Source organism: Adiantum capillus-veneris, chromosome 5 (genome assembly GCF_014529385.1).
Source record: "Adiantum capillus-veneris isolate H3 chromosome 5, ASM1452938v2, whole genome shotgun sequence".
NCBI lineage: Eukaryota > Viridiplantae > Streptophyta > Polypodiopsida > Polypodiales > Pteridaceae > Adiantum > Adiantum capillus-veneris.
Window position 1 is genome coordinate 119,636,687 of NC_140935.1, and position 6,732 is coordinate 119,643,418.

A 6,732-nucleotide genomic window follows, 5' to 3' on the forward strand; every position below is an offset into this window, starting at 1 on the left:
ATGTAAGTGGGTGTATAAGACAAAAGTAAAAGCAGATGGATCTTTTGACAAGTTCAAGGCGTGTTTAGTTGCAAAAGGTTACTCCCAAGTAGCTTGTGTTGATTATCAAGAGACTTTTTCACCAGTTGTTCTCATTACAAGTATTCGAGTTTTATTGGCATTTGTTGTTCAATTTGATTTAGAAGCTCATCAAATGGATGTGCGAACTGCTTTTCTTAATGGTGACTTGGAGGCAACTTTTTTGTACCTATCTCTTTTGGCAAAACAAAAAATAGTGAGTGAGAAGAAATCGTATGTTCTGATCACCAACCCATTGAAGTTAACTAGGGAATTTATCTCAAGTCCTACAAAAATCCCTAATCTTATTTTTATGCAACAAAGCATAAGAAATGGTTGCTTTGATGAAAATGTACTGGTACATCAACTCTAGAGGCTTGGTGTGACCAAAAGATGAGAAATTTTACAAGTTTCTTATTTTTTCCATGTGTAGTAGGCCTTGAACTATAACCTCATGAAAGGATTTTACAAAATGAGTGGATCTACTATGGTTTTGGAAGTTTTTTTCAAAACCCTGAAAGGACACTTTTATGTCTTGTTAGGTTACCAACCTAGTAATCCCAATCACTAGACAAAATATATATATTATGGTAAGCACAAAACTATAATTCCAAAGAACAAATTCGTAGCCTATTTGGTCAGCCAAGATTGAATGCCATTAACTCATCTATTAACCCTTTCATATTACCCATGATACGATATGACCATAGCCTTCATGTTTTCATCTTCGTGTTGTTTTTTACATTCTCTTTTGTGTTCTTTCTTTGTGTGTGTGAGTGCAAGAGAGAAAGAGTGGGTCTTCTTTGATTGCACTTCTTTCCAAACCCTAGTCTTCATGGCATCTATGGTTTAACTCCTTCATAGATTTTTTTGGAGTTCTCTCACAAACTCTCACAGCCATAAGCTCGGTGCTTTCCCGGCAAGACCGCAAATTTCTCGACATATTTTTGGTGAACCCGACGCGAACAAGCCGGGGTGAGAGTACGTAAAGATGGCTAGCAAAGTGGAGCAGCTATATGCTGAAATGAAAGAGCTTGCAGACAGATGCAAATGGCTTGAAGAAGAAGACCAGATTCAAAAAGCGATTGAAATCGCTAGGCAATCCGTATACAATGAGCTTAATATATTCGAAGGCTATGATCCAGAAGGATATCTTGAGTGCTATGTGACAGAGATGAGGCTTCAAGCAATTCCAGAAGCTCGGATGATTGCAGCATTTGTTGAACTTGTGAGTGATGATTTCAAGCACGAAGTTCAAGACTATGCAAGTGTATATGCAAGCAACTGGGGTGAGTTTTCTACAACTATAACACAGGTATGCTTGGAACATCAAGACCAAAAGATGGAGAAGAGTGGAAGTGGATGTGACCAGCTAGAGTTGGTGTCTCCTGTAAGCCATGCAAGTGTCAACACATCCATACAGGCTAATTTAGAAGCAGTAATAGATGCATATCTTTTGCAAGATGCAAATTTATTGTATGCAGATGAAGTAGACATAGTGGAAGTTATTTATGCACGTTTGGGTCTTGTAACCTTTGTATCTCAAGATAATGACTCTCATGATGCTATCCAAGTGCCTGAAACGGCTCAAAGCAACTTAGAGGATGATGCAAACTCGTCGACTATGATAGATGATTTGGATGCTCCTTGTGATTCGTTTGAAGATGCACATGAGTGTATATACAAGGATGAGGATGCTATGGTTTTGACAGAGGATCTGAAGGGAAAACAAGTGGAAGACGACTATATTAGTGATGTGCTACAATCTACTTTTGAGCAGATCCAGGAACTTTTACGAAGTTTAGAAGAGTCGGATGCCTATGCTGAAGACATATACCAGGATGAAGAAGTCATTATCAATGCTTTCCTATGCGAGTTTGATGCATGTGGTACTACCCAAATGGATATACCTAGCTGCGAAAGTGCTAATTTAGAGGGGGTGACTGAAAATCTCTTCCTTTGTGAGTATAGCTATGCTAGTAGCACTGCGGATTGTGAAGTACCTCAGCTAGACGAGGTGGAAGAAGAGGAGTGCATTGACAGAGTAATATGTATGTCTTGTATATATGGGGTAGCAGATGTGATGCAGATGACTCATGAAATTGTGCCTTATTTAGAGCTAGATGCAGCAAGCTTTCACAATTCCATGGTAGAGGAAGGTGTTATGCAAAGTTTGGAGTCTTTAGCAGCAGCTGATTTTGGATTGCCTATTCGTGATGATGACGTTTTTGAAGTTGTGTTTGCAGGAATGACAGATGCAGATTCTCTGCATGAGGATTGGGGTTCTACGGATGAAGCTATGAATCTTCAAGATTCACAAATCAAAGATAGAGAAGTGTTTGGGAATGCTATACAGGTTGAAGTGACATCAGAGGATAGAGTAGAAGAGCAAGAAACCTCTTCGGATATGGTGTGTGATTGGCATGATATTTCTGATCTGTGTGAAGATGCAAATAAAGATGCTTGCCATAAAGTGCCTACTATACAGGGTTCTAAGAATTTCGGTTGCCTGCAGGTATGCAAACAATATATGAGGCATAAAAGGGATTTAGGTTTTGTGTCACAGGGTATAAATTGCAAGCAGGTTTGTGAGCATCTATATGCTATGGATAGGAAGGGTATACATGGTGATGGCTTGAAGCAAGAAGAGGATGCTAGCTCTATGCTGACACTAGAGTCATGTAATGAAGAAGGGTTCTCCCTAGATGAGTGGAGACATGATTCAGTTGAAGATAATTTAGGAATGGGTCAAAAAGGAAGAAGGGGTGAAGATATTGTGTCAGAGACTAACTCCAAGGAGTTTTTTGAGCATTCGGTTACAAGTGACCGGGAGCATACCTACCAGGATGATTTGGAAAGGGAATTAGACACCATATTTGAGAGGTATGCAAAGTTTTATGATGTAAAGCTGGAGAGGTATTTGGTAAAAGGTGAGAGAATTGATGAGAGGTTTACCATGCATATTTTTGAGGTTTCTCTCGATGTTGAGAAAGGCTATCTAGAGGATTCTTTTGAGAATGAAGATGCAGATTCAGACTTCTATGAGAAAGAGGTACATATGGATTCAGAGGTTGGTGAGAAGGTTAAAGTGCAGTTTCAAAAATCTTTCGAGTATATTACAGGAAGCCTGGAAGTGTTTTTTGAAGAGGAGGATGAGGAACTTATGTCTCTTGTCATGAAGATTTTGCGCATAATGGAGATTTGTTACAGATGTTTTGGAGACAGATGTATATAACAATTCCTTCTGCTCCGAGAGGAATTAAAAGATGCGGAGAATCTCAATGCTTACTACAATACAAGTTTTTGAGTTACCCTTATGATCCTGGAGGAGGTCATGGGCTGACAGGGGATACAATTGCTTTCACAAGTTACCATGAGGCTGGCACATGCCGGAGGATGTGCAGGTTTAGAGGGGGTGGATGTCGTGCTGTGACACATACATAGTGGGAACGCATGCTACAAGAGTTATCTTATAACTTTTTAGATACATAGTTATATTTTCTATAACGTACATATGCATATTTAAGTATAATAATACGCCTACTATCTCATCCTATTATTTTTCTCAAGGGTAACCTATTCTTACTTTACCATCAAAAAATACTATGGGAAAACTGTCAATAGCTCCGCCTCTTTAACTTGGGACAAAAAGCATTGATTCTTTATTTCTACTATCTCATTATCATCTCACACCCTAGCTAGATCCTATATCTAGGGTAAACTCCAATATATATATATATATTCTATGTATTTTTCTTATATTTCTTTTTAAATAGCTACTAGGGGGGAATCAAATCCTAGTGGGACACTAGGTGGCATGACTTCAAAGATACACTTATTTTAATGCATTATTGCAAGCATGATTACAAAACTTTGTCAAGGAGCAATGTCATGCTTTCATATGGCATGAGGTGTCCTTTGGAATCAAATGAAAGTTTAAGCTAAGGGGACCACAGGAAGACTTTTGCTACCAGAAATGGACCCTATTTTGATGATTTTTTTACACAAGGTTCCAATCCGAATTGGAGAATGATTTTAGAATGAAAATCGTAGCTAATGAGCTGAATTTTCTGCCCATATGTTTACTTTTTTATTTGGATCCACGGTTGAGGAGATATGATCAAAATATTGGACCCCAGTCTGCCCACATCATGCAGAGACAGCTCATTTCCAACTTTTCCAATTCCTGTTCACACTGGCTCCTCTCTTCTTGTGTAAACCCTTGGGGGTTCCCTTCACCTATAAAAGGGGACCTTTTCTTCCTTGAAAACAACTCAGACATTCAAGCCATTTATGAGAGGAATTCATGAGGGAGGGAGTAGTAATGCCAAATTGTACTTAGTCATTAACATAAGCCTAAGGCTACACTTTCTCCTAGAAGAAGACTAGCCATTCTTGCAACAAGCTAACCTTGGAAGATCAACTCTATTCAAATAAGGTCTTGCACTTGGTGTATCAATGAAAGTGGAATTTTCCACTCTTCTTCTCTCTCCATCGATAATGGTGCCGAAGGGTTTGTCAAGTAAGATGTGTTCTACATTGATGTTTTCTTGATTTCTTGTTGTTTTCATTTTCATCTCTAATCCAATATATATATCTAATCTCGTCTCCTTAACCAAACCTATCGCTTTCATTCTTAGTAATTCATCCTCTCTACAAATTCTAGGTTCTCTTTGCTACAGGTACATCTCTCCCTGCAGTATCCTTATTGCCTACGGGCAAGAATAGGGCTTGGGAGGAAAACTTCTCATCTCTTCACTTCTCTCATATCTACATTTCTCACATACTATCCTAGATGAATAACCCACATGATGATCATTTCTATCGCTTTCACTCTGTATGATCTATTAGAATTAACGTATAGATTAGCCGTAAAATATACTTTCAACAACGTATAGTGTTTCTCTTTGGCCCAGAAAGGCTTAATGAAATACTTCTATCTCCCGATCCCATCATACTACCTCTCATAGACTATAACTTTTCTTTTGACGTAAGCGTAGTTATCTTGCTATGAACCAAGAGGATTTGTACACACAATTAATCCCGATCACTAGAAAAAATATATATATTATGGTAAGCACAAAACTACAATTCCAAAGAACAATTTGTAACCTATTTGGTCAGCCAAGATTGAATGCCATTAACTCATCTATTAACCCTTTCATATTACCCATGATACGATATGACCATAACCTTGATGTTTTCATCTTCGTATTGTTTTGACATTCTCTTTTGTGTTCTTTCTTTGTGTGTGTGAGTGCAAGAGAGAAATAGTGGGTCTTCTTTGATTGCACTTCTTTCCAAACCCTAGTCTTCATGGCATCTATGGTTTAACTCCTTCATATAGTTTTTTGGAGTTCTCTTACAAACTCTCACAGCCATAAGCCCGGTGCTTTCCCGGCAAGACCGCAAATTTCTCGACAACGCGTAGGATGTTTCCTGGCTTGAAATTAATTTTTTTCCTGACAGAAATGCTCCTGATGCTCTATAGCTCTATCAGAAACACTCACAGTAATTTTTGGACTTCACTTGGGCTTTCAAACACACTTTTGCGTCTTTTACAAACTTGTGATGACTTTACCAAGCAGGTATACATGTATGAAGTGCTCTAGATCCTAGATCATGATGTCCTACTTACTCTAATCCTACTCATCATGTGAAATGGTGATAATGGTATTTTGGTTGCTTTCTGGCCTCTCCGAACTCTCAAGCTCTCCTCTCACCGCTTCTACCACTCCAACTCCTACTCAAGAACTCAACTACTACCTAAGACTATCTCAGTCTACCTAAGTCGAAGGATCTAGGCCAGACACACGCTCCCTAGACTCCCTCTAAGACCTAGAGAGTCCTCCACCCTCTGGTCCTATCTAAGTGTAAAACGAGACTCTTGGCAAGCCAAAAATCCCTATCCTCAAGGGTTAGTCTCGGTCACCTACCTAAGGTTTTCATCCCCGACAGCGGCGCCAATGTTGGATGGATACGCCGCGACGGACGTCAGCACAACGAAAACTCACCTAACAAGATTTGTCAGCTAAGGACGAAGCTCGATCCGTAGGCGCGTGGAAGCAAGCATAAGGTGTCAACCTACACTCGACCAACTCCTAACTAATTCCTACAGAGGTCTCTACCAATTGTCTAAGTCACTGTCTTCAAGAATGCATAAGGGGAAACTTCCTACAACACTGTCTAGAGCCAAACACCCATCAAACAATTTCGAAACACCATAGAACTTGAAGGAGACCCTACTAACACCAATAGGTTGCTCTACCTAAGGTCTATGAACCAAAACCTCAACCCAAAACACCTGGTGCAGAATCGCGTAGGATGTCTGGCCGAAATTTACAGGTCATTGTTTTCGAAATCTAAAGTGCTTAATGTGTAGCTCTACTCAATGCGAACGCGTGGATATGCTGCAATGCACAATCGGACAACGTATGCTCACCGAATCACCAGATGAAGCTCGGAGACTGAGCTGACCAAACCAGACCGTACGCGCGCAATGTAGGTATCGACGCGTAGCTCTCGTCAGGGGCAACACGCTCCACTTCTCCGCACTTGATTCCGACCACCGGTGCTCGCGTAGCGTCAAGATGAAATTCACGCTCTCTCTCGTACACAGTACGCTCACTCACAGACTTTTTTTAAACTTGACAAAAGGTTTTTTCATTCAGGTCA